At 41.4% G+C, this 24683-nt stretch overlaps 1 protein-coding gene and 2 long non-coding RNA genes across 6 annotated transcripts in view; 1 reads left to right on the top strand and 2 right to left on the bottom strand.

Moving 5' to 3' along the window:
* The window catches only part of ptprub (protein tyrosine phosphatase receptor type Ub), a 185520-nt gene that overhangs the window by 136074 nt on the left and 24763 nt on the right, over positions 1-24683 (bottom strand). The gene's annotated exons all lie outside the window — the stretch shown is intronic.
* On the bottom strand, positions 8059-22908 carry LOC109525672 (uncharacterized). The gene is made up of 3 exons (XR_002170192.1): positions 22786-22908; positions 10845-10850; positions 8059-8068 (listed from the first exon to the last, which is right to left on the bottom strand). It is a non-coding gene; the product is annotated as an uncharacterized LOC109525672 (long non-coding RNA).
* On the top strand, positions 13562-14258 carry LOC109525673 (uncharacterized). The gene is made up of 2 exons (XR_002170193.1): positions 13562-13903; positions 13986-14258. It is a non-coding gene; the product is annotated as an uncharacterized LOC109525673 (long non-coding RNA).

Below are 24683 nucleotides of genomic sequence, written 5' to 3'. Positions count from 1 at the left end.
AGCCACCGGCGAATCCGTCACCTCGGTCTTCACATGAAATGCATGGGGGCGGGGGCAACACCTGTTATTGCCCTATAAACAACTGCATGCGTGCGTGCATGTGTGGCTCGAATGAAGCAGTGCAAACACACATTAACATTTCGAACCTACTTTGCGTCATGATTGGTTGATGCACATTAGAATCCCATGAATCAAACAGTACCCCATTGTGCCTTTATATTTTTTATGTCTGCGTGATAAACAACTCAACACTAGCATTTCTTGATGCAAAATTAAAAACTGATAGTAGGGGAGTTCTGCTACGTATTCGGTGATTCCGGTAAATGAGATACCTTCACACCAATTTGAGGCCAACTCAAAAAGATTTCCAATAAACAGGACAAGTGTGTGTCTGTCCTTCCTTGCTCGACTCCAGTTTTCCACATTCAGTTCGTTTAGAACTTCACACTATTGTGGGCTTGGGGTATTTGGGTATTGGTGTGTCTATGTAACTTTCCAAAAGAAAGACATAAAAGAAGCCAGGAAAAGTGTGTACACCGCATAGGTCAAGACACTTTCACTGAACAAGCCGTTTTAAACAAAGCGTCGTTAAGCTAGCAACATTTAAGCAGCTAAGCTAACAATGTGCTTATAGACACGTCGTTCATATTTCAACATTTTGGTCTATAGTTTCGATGCCTTGACCGCCAACCAGCAAGGAAGAACATCCAGCAACAAGTGTGTGTGTGTGTGTGTGTGTGTGTGTGTGTGTGTGTGTGTGTGTGTGTGTGTGTCCGTGTGTGCGCGCGCAACAATTAAAATTTTCTTTTCATGTTATTAAAATAAATGCCCAGTCGGCTCATTGCAACACTTGCAAGAAGATTACATTGTGCATCGGAGTTTACACAACTGACGCGGTCAAACACCTTTAGATACACGGCGCAGAAGGAACAGAGTGCCCCGTCTTTGACATGCTCCCTCCCGCTCCGACCCTCAGGCTACACGAGCTCTGAAGTCAGGGATCAGGTAAGTAAAGCAATAATATTGTAAGTATTATGCCAACACTGAGGCAGGAAATAAGTCCAACTCAAACTAAAACCAAAAGAGCAAAAAGTCCAAAATTAAAAAAAACTAACTAAAAAAAAGCGAGCATGAATTCGCCAGACACTTCTGCCCAGAATGCCCTTGTAAACAGCTTGAACATATGCAGATATGATAATTGTCCTCAACAGCAAATGCTTTTGAGTTTGTACACGACCTGCTGATAATCAGGACTGGGTTGTCACGCTGTTATATTTTTGTTTGATATCTACCAATCGGGTTAGCTCATCAGTGGGAGCTCAGTAACATTTTCAAGGACCTGCAGCTTCAAACACTCAAGCGCAAATGTGTTTTCATGAGGTTTTCAAAAATCAAGCCCTCGTGTGAAAGTGGAACCGATATCTCTGTGGAAAGAACATCCCATCCATCCATCAACTTAAATGTGAGAGTTACACTGGTTAAAAATAGCGCTGTGAGAAATTCACAGGAAAAGTATATCACACTATCCATTCTCTGTACCACTTATCTTTACTAGGGTGGGTGACTGCCTATTCCAGCTGACTTTGGACAAGAGATGGGGTACATGAACATGAACTGGGCACATTAAAAACAAAAAGTGAATCGAATTAAAATTCATTAACAAGTTCTGAGGACTACATCCAAAAAAATGCTGGTTAGATTCTTCATTTAAACCAGAAGGTGTCCAAATTAATGTCTGACAAATCGAGACTTAATGTCAAATTCAAAAATGTCAAAGTGTTCCAGAAGGCTGGCGCAGTGTGGGGGGAAGAAGATGAAATGGAAGCAGCAGCAGGGAGTCTACAATTTACAAAAGGAACACTTAAATGTACAATTGTGAAGAGAGGTCTTCATGCTGGCTGAGCAGCAATTACCAATAAATTGTCAACCTTTACAAGGTACTTGTGACAACTTCCAACCAGTTGGTGTTTTTTTTGCCCTACTTAATGCAAAAACTAATTTTATCAAATCACCAAAATTCAGATCTGAATATGTTGCCCCACATTGTCACTTCTATTACTTAAGGAAGTTCTGAAGGCAAACGTGGTCCAACATATTCAACGTTGTATCACTTTTTTTTTTTTTAAGTCAACCCTAATGTGATGATCAGTGCAGTCAACTTTGACGAGTCACTGTCTTCTTCTTAATTGCTGCGTGGTCCAACATATTCAACGTTGTATCACTTTTTTTTTTTTTAAGTCAACCCTAATGTGATGATCAGTGCAGTCAACTTTGACGAGTCACTGTATTACAAGTAATTGCTGGGACAGCAAGGTAACTATTGCACAACTTTACCAAACAGGGAGAACTGTCCTTGTTTTGGGCCCATCACAACAGCAGGTTCTGCATGGATCCTTTGTACATAGCCATAGGCTGTGTGTCTTTGTCTGTGTGGATGAGTGGCGGCATTCAAAAATTGTTCATAAATCCTGCTGAAGCCTGACTTTTGCGCCCATTAGTGGTTCTCCATCACTTGCCGAAGCCACACATTCAGAAATAGAAGACAATTTAAGTTAATTAAGGTGATGGGCTCATTTCACTCAGCGCACTCAACTGTTGCTGAAAGCAGCTCCACCTAAAGCAGGGCCAAAGCACGTAATTAGAAACGAGTCAATGTGAAGCTCTAAACGTCAGCGTGGAGCCAGGCTGCCAGGATTAGTCGACTAGTCTCGGTGATGTTGACGATCAAAATAGTTTATTTAAATATTTATTTGGTGCTATGTTTTTCAGTCGAACGTGCCTTAGCTCCCGCTTTCTTGCTGGCTGGGACGCACGTGTACAGGCGTAGTAATACGGGTCATCTGTGAAGGAAAAACAGAAGCACTGTGTGTAATGTAGTGTCATGGCTAACTCGTGCGAGTAACGGAGTCTGAATGTTCGGGCGCATTTCACCAAAAATACTTAATATGAGGCAAATGTTCTTTTCATGGCAGCACGGCGGTGAAAAACGAGCATCTGAAAAGGAAGTACGTTGCGACTGATGCCTTATTTCATTTCTGACATCGGGGCAGTCATGTCTGGAAGCTAGCATTAGCATACAGAGGCCACCGTGTGTTTGATGTAAGGCAATGTCCTGGATGGTAGTTTACATATTGTAGCATCTACTATGGATAACGGAGACGTTGGTCCGCGAACTCACAATTGTCTGCCGGCGATTGACATCGAACAAGAGATCCTTCACAGTCACTCAAGACCACGGATGGAGTGTTGCGATTATGAACTCGGACATAGCAGCACTCCAAGTCACAGAAGTTGGAATATGAAGTCCTCTAGTCAAAGGGTCTGTACAACCCCTTCAACACATAAAACGGTCGTATAATCAAGTTGTACGAGGGGATGTCTTTGTCTAGCTATTTATAACCTTCAAATCCATGCTCTGCTCTTAATTATCAGCCAGTCAGGACAGGTAATGAACACCAAAACTAGTAGGTCCTCCAGGGCAATGCAGCATTTTTATTGTGTCTGTCGACATGTGAAACCAAACCACGTTGGGAAAAGAGCCAAAATATGCACTCCTCATGGGCCACCTTAATCTCAAGGCGGAAGAGGCTGGATCCAGGTGGGGAAAGGGTGAGTAATGGTGCAGGCGGTCCGGGGGAGGAAAGTGGTTGATCTGCATTGCAGCGAGTGGAGCCAGATACATCACCAGGTGACAGGTATATTTATTCTCTACTGAGGCTCCCCTCCCAGCACTCCCCTGGCTGGCTCTGAAAGCCATCTATCGCCATACCTGAATACGCAATGAAATCATCTCTCTGGCCCCCCCAGGCATTAATAACTCAACCCTGCTGGTTAGATGGCTCCGGGAAAACATGGAGGGCCAGGAAATAGATTGTGAGGAGAAAGAGATTCAGGGTGGATTATAATGAAACACGGCTTCGAGAGGCTAATGAAAGAGGCGCTATTCTAGGATTAAGGGGAGCTCATCCCGCAATCAGAAAGTCGGTGCTCAATATATTACTAAAAAATTCAACCAACTGCATGAAGTATTTGTTAATTTTGCAAAATGCAGCACGTTATGAGGAAAAAGGACTGCAATTCTTCTTAAAAACGACCTAATTGTCACCCTTTTCATCCTTTTAGACCTCAATGAGGTACTACACAGCCACCCATCCATTTTCTTTACTGATTACCTTCATTAGGGGAGCAAGTGAGCTGTAGCTTATCCAAAGCTGCCTTCGGGTGAGAGGCGGTTTACACCCTGACTGGTCTCCTGCCAGTCACAGATCAACTAAGCGTTATAATATGCAAAGTCAAGATGGCCAATAATTTTATTTGATCAATAAGAAGGTGAGCTAGATTTGTTTTCTATGAGCAAGCGCACAGTAAGCTAATTATTAGCTATCCGGTAACCATCTGTAGCAACAAAAAAACAAAAACAAAAAAAAAAAAGGAAAAGAAATTAGAGTCAAAGCTTCATTTGAGACTCAAGAAAATGAAAATGATGTGAAGGCATGTCAAGAGACAAATAGCTTGCTCGCTCATGTTCCAGTTCGTCATTTTATTTTTACGGTTTCCTTGACCTTTTTAGTACCTGTGTAGGGTTTAAATCATGATAAGCAGGAAAGGAATTCAGTTCGGATTTTATTTTTGGGGTAATGAAACCAAGTGCTATTGCTCACTCACCAAAGGCTAAATTTCACACAATAACACCCAGTGCCTATGTTAATGTTCAAATAAAACACATTATTTGAACATTTTTCGAGGAAAATGTTCTTTCTCATAGAAAAAAAAATAGCAGTAGGGTTTGGGGTTATTGTTAATTTAGAATGTTTGGACAGCCTCCCATAATGGATAATAGTACAGTGAGTAAGGGGACCAAGCCCTATAATAGCTAAAATCTGCACGAAATTGATGCTCCTCTTCGTCGAGTTTATAATGGCGGCAAAGCAATACTTTTATTGCTTTGGCGTGACCACAAAAATAATTCAGTAAATGTAAAGCGCATTTTAAAACTGCAAGGTAAACCACAGATTTGCGTACTATGCACCGATCTATCTTGACACTACTTTTACACATTCGCCTTTTTTCCAACTCAATGATGATTTGATGACAAAAGCATAAAAAGTCAAATAGACTTTACTATCCTTCCAATAAAAGTGATTGTTCTGTGCTATTTTGAGGACGCCGTGCATTAGAAACAAAGACTCCGAAGCAATTTGAGCGTGTTGTTTTCTCCTGCACCGAAAAAGGAAACATCAATTATTCCATATTCCTGCTCCAGTGGGCTTTGTGTTTGGTGAGTGAGGACTCCGATCACTGATAGGAAGTTAGGTTTTAATTATATATTTTTCCCCCCCAAAAGCTTGGTTTATTTTGAGTGGTTGTAATTTCTCAGGGAGGAGTAGTCGGCGGTTTCTGCTTAACATTCACCAGCAGTTGGAGAAAGAGAGACTTTTGTTCATCTTCCCACCCACAAGAAGATGTGATTGAGGTGGATCGTGACTGCAACTGAATATCTAAAGGCCCGTTCCACAAATCGATTTAATTAGCACGTCTGGTGGCTCAGTTTTCGATGTCTGTTTCAGTTCAAAAGACTGCTTTTATAAGCCTTCTTGAATTTGAGTGAGGGAAAAATGTGGAAAGACTTTACAAAGGATCCAATTTGCAAATCTCATTTTCAAAGTAGAGGCACATTATCCAGTTGTGTGCCTGCAGAGCCATGTACAAGAGGCGCTTGACATACAAAGCAACAAGGTGCGCATGCTTCAACTTTACTGCAGTCATTGACTATGAATACAGATGGTGCAAGTGGATTTCAAATTGGCAAGTATGAACGTTGATTTTGAAAGGCTTTTTTTTAGCCAATTGATGCATACGTTAGGTTACTTCGAACCCGAATGCCTTATTTTCTGTCATCATCCATAAGATTATGGTTTTAGCATGGTTCCTGGTCGAACTAAAAATACAAATTTGTCCGAAACGTTTTTTAAATTTTTCTTTCCCAAGTCGATGATGCCACTGAGGCACCTGGAATCTGCACTGTAGTTCATATGAAGCGTTGAGCAGTATGAAAAAATATTCTAGGGAGAAAAGATGAGCTTTTGCAAAGTCTTTTGAGACTTTCTTCAAAAAAAATTTAATTAAAAAAACGTACCCCCATAAATTATACAGTGACATATTCCTAAACTACAATGTCACTAATAAGCAATATTATGACACAAATACATCCTAGCCTGTCCACATTGTGAAGAGCCGACTATCATTATTACATTTTCTACATTGATGTGTAATTTAAATTTAACTGAGAGGTAATTATGCTATGTCAAACCAATTTCACAGTAAACATTTCCTCCGAGTCTGACAGTTGTGTTCTCAACGATGAAGGCAAAACTGCTGAGTCATTCCCACCTGCTAACACTTGAGTTGTTGCATCAGCTGTACACAAATATTTGATTCCCTTGCTTCATTCGCCTTTCATACCCATCTGGGTGCCAGAGTGAGTGTCTTCACAAGATTTAGGTTTTAAATTCTATATTCTACATTCCAAACCTCCTTCATTTCCAGTCCGCTCAAAAGCCATTTGACTCAGACAAAAATGATGCGCATCACCTTTCTACGAGTGGAAATGATGGCAATGTGTTCATCATCTGCCACCAAGAGTTGCACAGTGAAACCTTTTTCTTTGATTGACTACAGGGAGAATTCCTCATTCAGATGATTAATTGTTGTTTTACAGTGTGATGTTGTCCTTTTTTAATGATGGGTATCTCTCTCGAAATGCTCTGACCTCCTGTTTCGATGCCAATGTTGAGCACACGCAAGTTGTCATGAGTTGGACAAGAGGATGTCGCCTCAACAGCGCCTCTGCTGTTTGCAGCCAAGTAGTGCACACCATGTCACCTGAATTGCTCAGTTGTTTATCTTAGTCAATGCTACGAGACTTGTTCAGATATCAGAACTTTTTTTTTAATATTAAATACTAGAATTGAATTCTTAATTTCTGAGTAATTAATTGTAGATGTAATGTAAAGGTATGTAAAATGTTAAATTAAACGCCAGAAGGTTAACACAATAAAAGATCAGGTACAATAATAATAAAGGCTTGATTGCATCATTTTGTGCCACTTTATTTTATCCAATTAATGTTCATGATTTCCCAAAATGTGGTTCAATTCATGAATTGGACCTTCAAAATATTGCAGTTTCATTGTGCTTTAATTGATGAAAGTGACTTACGCCCGACGGAAACATTTGCATTTGACTCCTCAACTTGACCATGCGGCATTTCGACTCGTCTGAAAAACAAGCGGTGCCTATCAAGCCCACTAAAGCACATATCCCATTGCAGCTTGGCCACTCGGCTGCCTGTCAATTCTACTAAACACAGAGGCAGCCAAACATCGATTCCACCACCTGGAGCCTTTCTATTTCACCAACCCATATTTAGAATCTAAAAAAAAGGCGGAGAAGTGAGTTTGTACAAAAAGGCTTTCGAGCTCCCCAACTTTGTTCCAGTTACATGTGTGTTTCCAAACTTGGTCTGAGTAATTAAAGAGACCACAAAGGGCACGTCATTTCCCCACCTTTAAAAAGGATTCAATTCAATTTGGCTGAGCTGGTGTTTCTGCAAAATGCAGTTTTTCCGCTGCCTTGGGCTCATTCTGAAAATGTCAGGGAAATTGAGCCCAGTCACACTAATTGATTTCACCTCAAAATAACAACAAAAAATCAACACTAGACGAAGATGCCTCACTTTAAAGTGATGTGGAAACCATCACTTTTAAGTTACATTTTTGGGTCACTAATTCAGAAGCTACAATTTGCTAGTTGGAGAGAATTCTAAAACCTTTATAAATAAAAATGACTCTAAGCAAACACAAGACTAATAAAGTATCTCATCGCTGATCGGAATCTACTTTCTCACACTGACTGAAGTAAAAGAAGTGATCTTTGTTGACCTGTGATGCCAGCACTGATAACTTGTTGCGAAAATACTCAGGCTGATATTTAACCAACAACCTTGAACATTTACAAAAAAAATAATAATAATAATCATGTCATAAACATCTTAACAACATCCTGTCAGCTTTTCTCCACACCAGCCAAGGATCCAACCAGAAGTGAGGAGTTGCTTCTGCTGAACCTGTGAATATTTTAAAGCCCCCTTAGTTTTAATTCATGAGTCTTTCCAACAGCAGATTCAGATTTCTGACTGAGTGAGCGGCTAATAATCAGGACAGTGAGGGCACGGTTTGATTACATTTGATTTATAACCGAGGCCCATTTGATCGGTGGCCCATTTTAAACGTGCCTCGACCGTTTTGTTCATGAACCCCCACTCCAGGAAACACAATAAAAATCCAGCTCCGGCCTTCCTGTGTGGAGTTTGCATGTTCTCCCCAGGCCTGTGTGGGTTTTCTCTGGGTACTCCGGTTTCCTCCCACATTCCAAAAACATGCATGGCAGGTTGATTGGGCACTCCAAATTGTCCCTAGGTGAGACTGTGAGCGCGAATGGTTGTTTGTGTCTGTGTGCCCTGCAATTGGCTGGCAACCAGTTTAGGGTGTACCTCGCCTTCTGTCCGAAGACAGCTGGGATAGGCTCCAACACACCCGCGACCCTTGTGAGGATAAGCGGATTCGAAAATGGATGGATGGATTCATTTTGGAAGAATAAAATCGCATTCCCATTTTCATCCCTCCGTTTTTGGACATAAATCATATTTACTGTATGTTAGCACCTGCACAGACACTGACAGGCTTTACTGGATCAGTTATGACTCACACTTAAGATGCTTTAAGGTTAAGTGACAGGGCAACACAGCATGAAGTTGCACCATGTTAGAAGAAAGGTATCACTACCAAGCCATCACTTATTTAAAGAGAGAGCAGCGTGCTTATTATTTATATATCAATGGGCTACATGAACAGCAACATTGTAATTTAAAACCCCTGTAAGCTCCTTCAGCCAGAGACTGATACACCCGCGCTGAGAGGTACCGCCGCTCGTTCCTACCGACTGCTGTCAGGCTATTGAATAGACGGTCCTGAAAACCTGGACTCAACCCCCACTCACCCATTTTTAATATGCTTATATTTATATTTTCTATTTATATTTATTCATATACTTTTGTGGGCAGCCTGGTGGGATCCCACGACCCCTGTGAGGCGAAGCAGTTCAGAGACTGGATGGATGGATGGTTATCACATTGCGATTAGCTAGAGGAGAACCAAAATAAGACAACAGCCTAGAGTGTACTAAATGGTGTTGTACTCGATCCACTTTTGAGAAAAATATGCCTCTGAGTTTGTACAAAAATCTAAAGGAAACTTCATCCTATCTTAAAAGACTTAAACAAAGCTCAGTGGGTAATGTAGGACTGCATCAACACAAAAAAAAAAAGCCCAAGATTTGGGGTCATTTTAACCTAAGAAAGGACAACAGAAGTTTGTCAGGACTGCAAAGCGCAGCTTTGACAAGCATGAAGTATGGTAATTCATTCACACAATAGAAATGACTGCCTTTATTTTTTCAAAGCCGGCATATTCTTTTCTCTAGCTCACAGAAACGTATTACCAAATTCTTTATTTTATTAATCAACAATTTGCTGGGACACTATTTGTTTCTCGAGACAGACTGATTTGCTTGGATACAACACCTTTTTGGCAGTTTAATTTTGCAGCTTTCCGAGGAACACTTTGCACTATGGCGTCAAAAACAGAAGTGACTAATTGTGGGGCATGACAAATATGCGCAATCAAAAGTGGATTTCATTTGTATATTATGAAGAGTAAAGAGGTACCAAAGTAGCATACGTGCATGATGACACTCACCCACGAAGCAATTCTACCGCATACCCACGCAACTCACAGTGGAAATACTGTACATTTGCATCACTCAACACTGACAATAACCGTATCACAAAAACTATTGTTGTCACTGAGCAGTTGGCCTTTTCATCTGTGCACATATTACATTTATATATACAGAAAATGGAAAGGGACACAAAATCGAATTATATTGAGGAATTAAACCACTGTTGCTTTTTAGACATCAATTTATTTTAAAACAAATTGTCTGCTTTTTGGTGAGAGGTCAGTGGAACGGAGTGTTTTGTGTTAGAGAGCACCAGAGGTGTGACGGTTAATCGATTCATTGACAAGTAAACGATTATCAAGTTCACAGGCAACTATTCTTTAACTGTCCAAATCGTTGGAATTTCAGCCTCGCTAAGAGATACGAGAATTTGTGACCGGTGACGCCCAGCCCAAAATCTGCACAATTTCAAGTTACTGTACTTTTTACAGTCTAGTAATGTGACTACAGTTACTCTTGTAATATCAGAAAGCCACAGGCAGTGGTGGAGGCGGCAATGAGCAGGAATTGACAAGAGTTAAATGAACAACTGCAGAAGGATCCGTGCACACGAACTGTCCAGAGGGGCAATGTTAGAACAACAGCCAATCTAAATAACCACGATGTAAGCGAGCATGCAGGAATTCCGCCGATCTGCGATAAAACAAGCAAATGCTTTCAGTGGTTTCAACTCTCAAGTCAACAATGCAATCTCTCAGGCCAAACATAATCCGTTTCAGGATGCGAGTCGGCCTAGGCTTTGTTTGTATTTCTACATGTTCGCCTTTGGAAATTATTTTATTTTATTATACCGCTTGCATGCTATCTCAATGGGAAATTGAAGTTAGACTTTGCTTAATGTATCTTTGGTGCTGCATACCACACATAAAACCAAAACACACACAATGCAAGAAGAGTGCTCATCGTCAAACTGCGCTGCACTTGAGCTGTGGGAGTGGGGACAATACCATGCTCAAGGGCACGTCAACAGTAGACTGAAAGCACACTAGCATCTTTCAAATAACTACCGGATTTTTCAGACCGTACATTGCGCCGGATTATAGGGCGCATTATCTTTGTGAAGTGCAATATGGCCTTAAAATCTTTTTTTTTTAATTCACCAAGATATTTTTCAGCATTAACAGTTTCCAATGGAAGAATATTTTTTTTCTTTACTTGTGGTGTTGAAATAAAAGACATTGGTCTTCATAGAAATGTCCCCTTAAACGCAACCCTTAATATATGTTATAAAAACCTCAAAAAAAAAAAGAAAAAAAATCACAAAAATGTTGCCTAAAGTGTTGCTGAATGTAGCATGAATGGAAGGTGCCTTTTTCTTCCACCGGCAACTTTGTCTCTCAGAAGGTAACAAAACTACATCCTTTATAATGTGTATACTTTCGACAAGGAAAAACAACATCAAGATTTAGGCATGCCCGCCGGCTATATTTCACATCACCCTCTAAGCAGAAAACTTTCTCTGCAGCACTTGTTGCATGAATAGAGAAGTAGTTCGAGACAACATTACTCAGCTGTGGAGGGTTTACTGAACTTACTTGTCTAGTGCAAAACAATGTGAAAATCGTGCTCATGTTGTCCATTTTTGAGCATTTTACATTAGGCCATGTTCTTTCACGTCTCCCACTGAGCAACATTTCTCCAAACCTGCTGTGTGTGTGTGTGTGTGTGTGTGTGTGTGTGTGTGTGTGTGTGTGCGTGTGTGTGTGTGTGTGTATATCTGTTTCAAAAGTTGAAGAAGTTTGAGCTCCAACAGCCTTTGACGATACTTCGCAGCACACTGTTATTTATTGACGCTTCCATGTTGTCAGCGGGCACAGTCTTCGATCTGCGACAGGGCCTTGAGTTTGACATCTGCTCTTTAACATTTCCACAATCAATTTCTAATGCTACAACTTCAGCGGCGTTTGACATTTGGAGGGCCCACATTACAGCTCTTCTTTGTCTGTTTTCCCAGCACGCAGCAGGCATCTGTCAATGCCCACCTGATTATCTCATGGCATCCGGGCAACCCTTTATTGCCACATGGTCCTCGGCCTCGTGCGGCCAGCTTCCTGGTGCAGCTGCCACCTGTCCTGTCGCGCGGTGTGTTGCATCAGTCTTACCCCGGTGGCTGCCAAGTGGCCGCCCCTTGCGCTCGTTCGTTTATGCATGTGGCAGCGTGGGGACCTGTCCTGCTGTCTCAAAGAATTAAATGTTGATGTGTGTCACACACTCCAAAGCAGGAGACAAGCTGTCACTCAGACAAAGATGGACAAGCCAAGAAATAGGAATAGACATCCCGCAAACACACATGAGGATTGCTTTCACACTCGGTCCGAGGAAAGATCACCACAAATAAGCATGGTATGTCCAGCTGACATGGTAAATAACCTCCCCTCTTCATAACGCCTATTTCATCCATTCTTTAGGGAGTAACAAGAAGGAGGAAAACCCCTTTGGTCTAATCAATTTCGCTTTAACGTCACCACTTGTGAGGTACTGTTACTGATTTATGTTCTGGATGAACAGAATGATTTCAACCCCATCTAACACTTCTGAGATGAACAGGAGGACAGACGGATGAATAGTTCAAGTAGTATGTTCCCCATTTGGTTGCAAGTATGCGTAAGTTAGGCCACATATCTAACTACAATGAATTTTATGCATCGATTCATTCGTTGTAAAAGCGCAAGTCAAGTCAAATAATGTTCTTTCTGTCCCCGCTAATGTAAACATTATATTCTGATTAATACTGAGTTTGTGGAATATGGATTAGCAGCAACATCCACTCGCTTGTTGATGTCACATGACCGAACGCAGAGAAAGCAGATGAGCCATGACGGTCGTTGGACTGAGCCCTTAGGCACTTGTGATGTCATTTTCGGTCGACAGCAAATGGCAAAATGGCCGCCCCCTGACCTGAATAAAAATGGAGAGGATTTTTCTCCTTCATTCATATTCCTGAAAACCAATTTTAATCTGAATGCTGTGATGAATCTCGACGGGGCGCATAGAACATACTATTGTGAGAAAAAAAAAAAAAGGAAAACAAAAAGGGTTTGCTTTCCCCTTTATTGTCTGTTGATGCCACTGAGACAAAATGGAGTACTTTACTGGGCTACAACCAGCAGGGGCACAGTTGATCCGACCTCAACTGGTTTGCAGTCGGAATAGCATGATGCCATCTGTGAGAAGATTAGCTCCATCTACACAGTCGCCGATGGCAAGCATCGAAGTGAGACTGGAATTGTTCAGCACATTCAGAGATTCTTTCATCCAGTTAAAGTAAAATAAATGTTCAGCATCCCCTCGACAATTTATCATCCATGTTCACGTTGATGAACAAATTTGAGTCAAAAGCCCATCTCTCATCTATGTGATGTATGTGAGAAGACAAAAGGGGAGGATTGGAATGGATTAGAGGGCCATGTTTGACCCACTGAGATGGAGGGGAGAACAATAGGCCTTGTTTGAGGTGATTAGACAGGCTTCAATTGAAACAGACTAAGCTACATTTCCATTTTATCCCCTTTGTTTGGACCCATACATATCATATGTCCGTGAAAAGTATAAATAGCCACTTCACAGCAAATTGTACATCATTGGTTGTTATACAGCAGAACTTACTTAGACTCAGACCTATTCAATTATATTCAAAAAGGTGATGTAACAAAATTTCATGGAATTCTATGAAGAGTTGAACAGCACAAGCTTTTGTGGGGGGGAGGGCAGACACGAAGAATGGCCTTGCACAAAAGTTCCATTGTGATCATGTAAAAACAAAGCAGCCGCGACCTTTTCACCCCTCAACTCTCCTCTTTTGCTCAGGCTCACAATTAAACGGTCATTACCTAAGAAATGCCCCACTCCAGAATAAGTACATCAGCGTGCAGATGTATAAAGAACAATACAAAGCAACACATTTGATAAGAAACCAGGTGGTAGGCATCTGCTGTTGTGACGAGCCGGCAGTGCGGTATGCTGGAGCGTTTGGTTGGTAATGCTCGAATGTGGCCGATAACAGTGTTAGGATCCGCCTCTGATTGACAAGCAGCACAGCAGCCTGGTGAGAAAGCGATTTTATTTATTTGCTTTGAGTTAGTGTTAAACGGAACGGAAATGCAGGATTGAAAACTGTTTAACTGCAGGCCAGCACATTGGAGAGAACTCTGAATGAAGCAAATGCGACGTGAAAACTTCCGAGGAATGCAAGGAACGGTTTCGTTGGGCTCTTGAAAGCATCGGCTCGAGAAGATGATGACTACTGCCTCCAACTGCAGGGTGAAGGTTTGAGGGCCATTCATTCAACCTGATCTGAGCTCACTTCAATCATTTTCTCTTTGAATGGATTACAAGGCAAGACTCCTGGATAACAGGAAAACGTATTGCTATTGATTGAGTATCAACCTTTCTCCCTTATATATATAAAAAAAAAATGGTGCTGGATGTAGCAAAGTTTTAACAGAGGTCAAGAGGGTAAACAAGGAGAAATAGAGGTTTCTTTTTTATTGGTAGAGATTACGAGTAGTCTTGTAATTATTTTTTTTTAACACATGCCCATTTTATAGAACACCTGTTAATGTGCAGAATTTAACATCTTGGCCTTAAATATTACTCACCCAGCAGGACAAGACAAATATCGCCCCATGGCTAATGACTCGTTTATATGAGAACTGACCACGTTAAAAAAAAAAAAAAAAAAAAAAAAAGCTGTCTAGCTGACCACCCTCACCACCATTATCCAGACACCGTAGTGGGAGTTGTGCAGAGGTTTTGAGGTTCCAAAGCCACAAATGGCTGTTAGCACAGCCTTGCTGAGAAGCGAGCGCTGAAGTGATTGGGAGCGCGACAGGCATGCAACAATTCCACTTACGCGCTGAGCCGTGACTTCTTTATCGGGCTGAACTGGCTTTATCTCAACTCAAGTTGGAGCATACCATGCAAAGATGAAGCACCTCATGTCGATGAAATATTGTCTTATTACATCTTGTTTTTTCGGTCTTAACTTGAATTCAAAATATGAGATAGCCTAAACCCAGAGTACAAGAGAAGCAAATAAATGTATGGGAGCAACTTATGGAATCAGTGAATTTTAACGGTCAGGCATTTATTTTGTAAAGTTCACAGTATCTTCATTACTCAGATACTTGCACAAATATTAATAGCGTGCAACCTTTCAACTTATGTCAAGAGGAAAACGTTTGACATTTTTTTGCTATTCAGAGAATATCTTTGGGTGGGAAAAGTCAACCGTGCACATTTTGTAAGTACAATCAGAGGTCTCTATGCCATGTGACAGTTTAAAAGAGGGATCATTTTCCAGAGGCCAGAAATGCTGCTGAAAAGACTTTTGATCGTGATTGTGAAAGGCTTTAGCACCTTTCAAAGGCCAATTCTGTTTCACAATAGGTATGAAAAAGCCCAGTCAATTCCAGTACATTTCTCTTTCACCCAGTCCTTCTCAAATAGTGGAGCAGGCCCCCTGGGGCAATTGTGACCCCAGGTAAAATGCATTTTTTTGGGGGGTTAATTTTTTGTCAACGTAGCAAATTTTGGATTTCGTCACGGTTCATCAAAGGTTGCAAAAATGTTTGTAAACGGTTTTACTTGGTTGTTGTGTGTATCATTCATAATCATTCGCCACTCAGTGAGATATCTGCACCGACTCAGCACATTGCTCATCATGCCAGGGGAAACAAGGGCCAACAAATGGCAATGAGGAGTACCATAGGTCTGCATGAGTGAAAGGACATGAAAAGCAAGAGAGAGGTCAAGCAGTTTGTGCAAGAGAAATTTTGAAGACAAAGCTGGCAGGCTTGTACCAACCTGAAAGTTTGTGTGTGTGTTGACTTGATGAGTTACACATAAGAATTAATTTCCATATTATTGAAGTCCATCTTGGACAGTGAAAGTTGCAAAATATCGCGATTGACAGAGGTGCCCCCCTGAATTTCGCCAACATTCGTCACAAAAGTTGACGAATCCAAGTTTTGCTACTCAGACAAGCATTCGCCTCTCAATGAGATATAACCTACGCATTGGAAGAATATTGAACAGGAAAAGAATATCAGACTAAAAGAGACTATTAAATTATTTGTCTTACCATAATTTCTGGACTATAGAGCGCACCTGATTAGAAGCTGCACCCACTACATTTAATTTTGTACACGCACATTTCACACCTGTCTATAAGCCGCAGGTGCCCATATTGTAACCTGAGATATCTGCAAAGAAGATGGTCCACAGAAAGAGGTTTCAACATTTAATAACAAACCTTAACTTTTCTTTCACTGCGGCAGTAAAACAACACTCACATGGGGGTTAAAAAAAAAGGCACCGGCCCCTATCAAGTAATGCTTTGTTTTAAAATGAAAAAATCCTCGCTTGCCATAATAGTTGGTCAACCATTCCTTCATTGGGCTTTCTACCATCCGCGCTTTCATGTCAATTTTCACGACAATGTCTTTTGGGAGGCTTTCTTTTGGCATATGTAACCAGGGGAATAATACTATGACTGTTGGAGTGAATGCTGCCTCGTTTAACAAATGGAGCACTGTCACTTTGAAAGGAGCGCTGGATAATCTCGTGGGAAATCTCGTGAGACTTGGACCAGGAAGTGAAATGAGACGAATGCTGAGCAGTGCTTATTCAGACCTGATGTATCTGCAATAGAGGGCTCCGTCTTTTTAGCAATTAACCACAATGCACTACCGGCGGCCATATTGGAGGGCTGTTATAAACAAGCCATACACTCTGTAGGAATTGTAACACAGCTGATATTACGAGTAAAATATCGTCGTTTGGGAGTTTGAACGGTGTCGCATGATGGGTTGTGTGAACAGCCGTGAAGCAGGGGAGATTAGTTGTTTTCCACATGTATCGGGCACATATAACATGCCGGAAAGTGCTCACAAGCCACTACTGTTGTCTATTTTTGTATACTTTTCTATTTGTTCGTCCCATTTGACATATCTCAGTCTTTTATTATATTAATACTGTACATTTTCTATGTTCAGTCAGGAATAAAGCCTTCGTAAAAATTATTTTGTGTTTGGTCAAGTCTGTCATAGACCCAGCCACACAGCTTTCGGATTGCAGTCCAGCTCAAAACACAGGTGCGCCCTCCCCTGGCCGGTTGTTTTCACTGTGACATATGATCGCGTCTCATTGTTACCTTTTCTGCTCGAGCGCTCCCTGGTGGCCGTTGGAAAAATCTTTAAACAGTCCGCATCGTAAAACAAGCCGCAGGGTTGAAAGCGTGTGACAAAAGTAGCGGCTTATAGTCCGGAAATTATGGTAATTTGATTTTTAATGCACTCTTTTTTTACCTTTAATGTTAATAAGGATACTGTGGAGATGCGGTAAATGACAAGGAGACAAAGGCAAGCCATGTCTCATTTTCTCGACACACAAACCTGCCTGTTGACACAGCAAGCAGCAAGCTACTCTCCTTCAACCTTTTCATGTCTTTTTTTATAGGTTTCTGGTGAATGTCCCTTGTGGGTCATCACATAACATTTCCAGAGCATAAAAGAAAATAAACGAGAAGCTCTGCAAACTGTTGAGCGAAAGGATCACTCTCTCACCATATTTTCTACAATTTGTGATTCGAATCACGTATGCACAAATCAACCATAAATTTCGAGATGACTTTTAAACCACATTTCAACCATAACATGCTGACACTGAGGAGCCATTTGCTTTCTCGTGCGATGACTTTGACAACCTCTCAGCACAGCTAAAATAAAACAAGTAGAGGGTCTTAATCAAGGACCAAGTACTTTTATGCCACATACTGGGAAGATTAAAAGTGGAAATACCAGAGAACTGGCATTTCTCTCTAGTTTTTAATAACACTTATTTTATGACATATCTTTTGCTGAAACCTTCCATGACAACATATGTGAGAAGTTCCCTACTGGTACATTTCATGTTTACTGCTTGTATCTGGCTGGCATACAGGATGGAATATATTTAACAATTCTATTAATGACATTGCATTGTGTTTGAGCTGGGATGTACTGACATTTCAATTACACTCTGAATGCACGTGTTAATCGAGGCTACCAGAAACAAATGCAGCACTCATCCATTGTGTTTCTCCTTAACAGTTTATGTCTTGGTGGTGTCCTTCCTTCAATACCCAATTATATGTGAAATCTTGGGAGTATTTGTCATCACCTTGGGAAAAGAAAACACTTATTTTAAGGCTACTGGCCAGACACAAAAAATATGGAAATTGCAACTGGTTCTGGCAGACTAATCACAGAGCACAGAATTGTTCCCTTTTAAGGAAAAAAAGAAAAAAAAACAAATAGTCATGCAAAATATGTTAAGAACACAACATAGAGAGTTTTGGAAAATGTGAATGGGGATCTTCACATCATTCATATTAAAAGCAAGAGTGACACGAATTCAAAAAGTTCACAAACTGGGTTATCTCTCAAGGTTAATTACTCAAGTCTGAGTGTGTGACATAAAAAGTTTGCCTTAACATCACATTAATTTGCTTAAACATGCATATTTGGGGCTTCAGCATAAAACCTTGAATTTCGGAAGTATTAAAAATAGCATCTCATTATGATTATATTCCTCGCAAAACAGAAATCTCACCAACGGGAGCTTTTCGGAGACAAACAGGCACAAATTGGATGACTTAAAAGCGGGGGAAGAGCGGCAACTTTGAAGGACGCCGCATTTCAAAGTGATGTCTGCAACTGAGACATTTCCATCATGATGTCCTCTGACAACATAATTATGCACTGTATCTCGCTTCACACAAATCGCCAAACCAGATCAGCTGCAGCCCTTGGTCCCGTATCCCAGCGGCAACTGCAGCAGCGCCGCAGAAGCAGAGGGACAGCGGAGGGCGAGCGCGGAGGCGGAGGGCTGTCATTGGGGGTGAGGGCTCGCAAGCCTGAAGCTAAGCAAATGGAATGCAAAGGCAGTAAATTGGAGCGTAGACGCAGAGGACGCTCAACAGGGATGTCGGCAGAGCGCCAGTGGTCTATCACTTTGTATCAACGTCACATTAAGAGTGCCGGCATGAAGCGCGGGCACCGAGGGGAAAGGGTGGCAAAAGACTGTGCGGAGCATTAACCCTGGAGCAAACACCAAAGGTTATTTTTACACTGCAAATTTGATGTAAAACAATCAGGAGGAGTCTTCCTGCAACTGGGAAGTCAGATGGACAATAAGTGTCCAGCATTGTTTTGTCAAAAAGGCGGTATGTCAACTACAGTGAAACTCCTCTACAACGAAATCATGTTTGCAGCTTTTTCACAACAGGGGGTTTTTCACTGTAGCAAATTTGATCTCAGATGTAAACACACACACACGCACACACAAACGCATGTGTACTCTTTATTTTTATTCCAATAGTGCATAAGTATGAGCATACACTTATTTGACACTTCATATCGTCAGTGTAGAAAGAAAAAAAGGGAAAGAAATTGCGAAATTTACGATCAGCATTCACTTTCACTTACATCAATTTCTTGGATAATGTCTTTTATTTTGCTTCCTCCGTCTTTCATTTTGATCACTTTTACCCTCTCTTCCAGCGTCAGAGCTCTTGTCTAAGCTGCTTGACACCCAAAGGTCCGTTTTGTAGCCATTTTAGCAATGCAACGTTCTTGGTGTTAATGCATGAAGATTTTTTTCACAGTAGGGGGTATTTTCGCCCATGTAGGTTTCGTTGTAGAGGAGTTTCACTGTATATAAATAAAGACTTGGGGCCACCGCACACTGTGCGATCCTTCCGAATCCGATCAACGTGAAAAATGACAGTTGGCCACTCATTCATGCCCATTTGGCGATTTAGCATAAGGACTCGTTGCGATTTCAACTCTAAAAGGTTGTATTGTGTTCTGAAGATCCTCATACAATATTGTTGTGTCATATCACTTTTTTTTAATCCATTAAGAGATGGCTTGCTCCAATTCATTTGAATGTAACCGGCGCGGTATGTACACCACTCACGTATGTATATAGCACAGCCTTTTTTTATTCCATCCAAACATACATATGAAATTAAGAAATATTGTAAGCTATTGTGGTAAAACACAAAAAATGTATTTCAATCACTTGGTGGCACGTGGTGAGCGGCTCTGTCTCACTCACTCATAAACCAGAAATAGATTTTTCGCCTGCGTGAAATCTTCCATGCATTTTGATGACTATATTGTGACATTATCAACTTCGTGCAACTCCGATTGATATTCTGAATCGCCGTAAAACCAATGGCCAAGACTCAGCCACTCTTGTAATCCTGTGGCAGAACCCCACACGATGAGCAAGTGTAGAGGGGAGTTCTGCCACATCGCTCAGTGTGCGGCGGCCTTAAAGTAAGATATTTTAACTTACTGAAATGTTAGAGATGTGTGTTTTCATCTTTGTGTAATGTTTTAAATGAGTCGCTTATGGTGTAGCGTACACTCGCCTGACTTGTGTGCAGGTTTGCGTGGGTTTAGTTCCCACTCAGTGACAGTGTGAATGTGAGTGGAAATGGTTTCTTGTCTTTTTAAGTGTCCTGCAACTGACTGCCGACTAGTTCAGGGCGAAGTTCACCTTTCGGTCAAAGTCAGCTGGGATGGGCTCCATACGTACATAAAATTGATAACCGCTTACATGGAAAGACAGTAAGCTGAGGTTGACTGTGATGCTTTCTCCCTCCGCATTTGGTTTTAAATCAAAATAACAAGCAACAGACACCTGCCTCCCTAAAAACTCCAATGAAATGCAATGTCACACTCTACAAATAATAATAGAACATCCAATTTACGGCTTTATCCTTACCAAATGAGACAGCAGAGTTTTTCTGTAACAAGGAGGTGAATCATATATGGGCCTCTTGTCCAACAACATTGTCGTAGAGGAGCAAGTCTTCCAGTCAAAGCCAATAACCAAAGCTAGGTAAAGGGGGCGTGGTCTAACAAAGTGGGTCCTGATATCTTCCCCTCCATTAATCACACTTTGCACCCCACCATGGCTCACCGAGCTGCGTGACAGTGACAGCACAGAGAATGATTAATACTTAATGCAGCGTTTAAAAGAATGATTTATGCCATCTGTTAGTCGATGACATGGTGCAGAAGTGTGCCGTGGCTCCCACATATACTTGTCAGCAAAGATTAAGAGAATGATACATAACTTAATCTCAGGAGCAGCGGGTCACCTCCAAAATTAGTCTGATTTGAGACCATGAACACGACAGGGGAGAAGTGGATGCCAGAGCAACATGGAGCATAACCTTAGGATTTGATTGATCAAAGCTACCCAAGAACAGTTTCAATGCGTAGAATTCTTGAACAAGCAGGGGCGCGGCGCTGGCTCGGTGTATTGCAAACCATCCATTTTTCTGCTGCTTATCTGGGCCCACAGAGCCCGTGGGAAGGAAACCAACCAGATGCCAGAGCAACCCCAGATGACTGGCCTTTTAGATGAAGCATGAACAGTTCTCATGACATCTTGTTTCTGGACATTGCGGTTATGGTCATCTAAGAATAAGCCTTGCTTCACTCTAAGGGAAATTCAGACTGCATATGGCGACTTCATGTGATGTTTGCGAATGTGATTTTTTTTTTTTATTGTTTGTTTTTGACATCCTACTAGCTCAAAAGAGCAAGGACAAGCAGTATTTGGTTCAATCACTGAGCATTGGTTGGTTAACAGAATTAGGCAAATCTGATTTCCATCAAACGTCATGCAGTATGGTGAAATACCCTAAATTCTGTTTCCTATTCAGAGACTGTACAAATGTGGCGATGACTTCATTTAGTGACTGTTACTTTATTTTGAACTGCTCCCGCTATTCTCTTGCCCAAAAAACGCAAATGTTGGAGTCCTGTCTATTGCATAATGTTATGCTTCATGAGCCAGAAACTAGCCTCTGGCTTCACTTTTGCTCAATCGACCAAGTACTATTCTAGTTTCTATTGTGCAACCACATAAATAAAAATATAAATGACAAAAATGTTTTTAAAAAACGAGCGGTTCTTCCGCATTCACTTGTATGTAGAGTATATTAAGGTGGCGACACGAGACATGGCATTCGTTACGATATTTGTTGGTGCAAACTGGAAGTTGCTGACAGTGCATCCAGTCCATCATCACTATTGCTCATTGACAAGTTGGTTTAGATTTCTAGAGGCAGCTCACACTTCATCCTGGCAGTTTGCTAAACTGATCACATTTTCATCCGATGCCGCATGGCTTCCCACGTCAATTTCAATCTGTCAAGACTGAATTTGAATTCCAGTACACTTTGGAAAAGCTCCTAAGATGCCAAATATTTCAGGCAGAATTTTAAATAGTGTGACTGAAGTCATGGTCTTTGTTTTATAGATCAAATTAAATATAAAAAGGAAGTTGGTTTCCGTAGTCTTTGGCTATTTGGGTGTTGTACGACATTATAAGTGAAGATGACAAGTGTTTAGATTAGGCTAAACCGGATGAAAACTTTTGACGTAAGCAGCGCGCATCGTCACATCAAGGCTTGACTGCAAATGAGCAGCATTATCTCTGCCTGTCTTTCTTCAATCCCATCCTTCCTTCGCCTCTCTGAAATATTTACATATTCACACTGTCAAAGCCCCAAAACAAACAATTTGTTATCCACCACAGTCGGCACGGTTCAAAAATACTCTGCATGTCATCTGCATAAAAAGCAAGAGCCTTTTGTCAAAGATTACCCACTCGAATTTAACGGAGCAATAAGACGACAAGGTGAGCACAAGGGTAATGAGTTAGGTTAGTTCTTTGATTCTTTCAACTATGCAAGGTTACGCATTCAGATCCTGGTTTACTTTTTGCAAGTCAATCATGCAAATTTCAATCGGGGGAAATGTTAGCCTATCAGCCCACCGCCTCATCTGCATCCCTCCCTCACTGCAATAGAGGCGGCATGACTCGCGAGCCTTCAGGGGGGCATTGCGGCAAGCGCCGCACTGCTTGTCTCAAAGAGTAAGCCAAGCAAGTCTAAGTACACACGGCCCGTAACCTAATAACTTCCCAAGCCGTTGTATGATCGCAAAAATTGTGGTTCGCCCCAACTGTCATCATGATAGTTGTGTACTGGAACATTTACAATAAAATGTTCAATTTAGTATTGCTAGAGTCATTGCCAATGATAGGGGTAGCAACTGGGGTGGCAAGACATTTGGTAAAAGGGGGCAGCTGCCACCCCTTGCCACCTTATAAAACCGCCTATGGTCACACATATTGAGCGCCCCATTGACTTGACAGCACAAACACCAAGACTGTAAGATTTGTTCTGATCCGAGTCGAGCAATCATGATTTGACGCTTACTTTTCCACGCCCAAGCGAATCACCACCAATTTGTGCTTAGGCGTAGAAAAAAAAAGTCGTGTGTTTCCGGTAACCCGACCGACCGAGAATTTCTTCGTCGAAAAAAAAATTTACGGTCGGCATTTTTTTTTTCAAACAACCCTCTACATTTTTGTGTCAAGGGTTTACATCGGTGCAAACTCTCGCGATATTCACGTTGAGCTTGTGTGTCCTTTGCCCTGTCGTCTGTCAATAACATTGAAACATGGCGGCGGCCGCGATCTCCGACGACAGTTTAAACCGCGTTTTCTGTGTTAGAGTCTCATTCTCGCACCGTAATGTTAAGAAAATAGCATCCATTGATGTATCAAAAAAATTCAGCGAACTATTTGATGAACACCACGGGCCGAGTAAAAACCGAGGGCGGAGGAGGATGGCGGCGGAGGCGGCGGCATGCCCCGGCCCCCCGAGTCCGGAGCGGGAAACTTTGTCCGACCTACCGACCCTCTGCTGAAATTTTTTTTTGTTTGGCCTTAGCCCGACTTGTAACCATTCTCTTCTGCCTCAAGTGAACAATAGTGAGCCAGAGGACACTCCAGATACATAAATATCCGCCAAGGTCTATGCAATGCTTCTTAAAAAGTAAAAAAGAAAAAAAAAAGGTTCTGCATCGGCATAAAATTGAATTCCATCACAGCCCATGGTCATCCTCAGCATAAAATGTCATGCCTTTAGGCTTTTGGGCTAGTTCCTGCTAATTGAAAAATATCCTTGATTGAGGTACCGAATATTCGAGAATGCTTGTGAGAAAATCCCAAGCCAGAAAAAAAAACAACAATGAAAACAATAAGGCACAAATTATTCAAGCAGAGATGTCAAACAGCAGGACCCTCAGGGGTTTAATTTTTATTCTTCCATATGAAATATTCATGTTTCCAAAATCTTCCATCTCATTCTTGTTGTTTTTCCCACGAAAATAAAAGAATGATTATGTCTCAGCGAAAAGAGGTTATTGCAGCTTTGACAAGTGGCATGACGTCAGAATAACGCAGGGGGTGCGCAACTGCGGTCTTCGAGAGCCGCTATCCTGCATGTTTTAGAGCTTTCTCTCCTCCAACACACCTGATTCAAATGATCAGCTTATCGGCAAGCTCTGCAGAAGCCTGATCACAATCTTGATCATTTGAATCGGGTGTGTTGAAGGAGAGGAAATATCTAAAACTTGCAAGGGAGCGGCTCTTCAGGACCGGAGGTGCCCACCCCTATAATCACGCGAGTCTAAGTTGAAATCCGATTTAAAATTGCACTGCAAGTGCAAAACAAATTTTAAAGTGATGGAATTGGCAGTGAGGCAAACAAATATGAAATTGATCACTTGGATAATTTTGGGCAAAGTCAGTATTTTATAAAAGCCATGCTTTTTTGGATTTAACTCGCCCGAGTTTGTGCTGATTTGATGAACAAACCATCCTACGTAACGTTTTTCAAACCTGAGTCAGCCCCAAAAGTCCTGATGGTGGTCTGAAACCAGATGTAGAGTTGCAAGGAGTATTGTTAG

This window comes from Hippocampus comes, unplaced genomic scaffold, assembly GCF_001891065.2.
Source record: "Hippocampus comes isolate QL1 unplaced genomic scaffold, H_comes_QL1_v1.1 scaffold335, whole genome shotgun sequence".
Classification (NCBI taxonomy): domain Eukaryota; kingdom Metazoa; phylum Chordata; class Actinopteri; order Syngnathiformes; family Syngnathidae; genus Hippocampus; species Hippocampus comes.
Note: the sequence above shows the minus strand (reverse complement) of the source record. Positions and strands in the feature narration are given on the sequence as shown.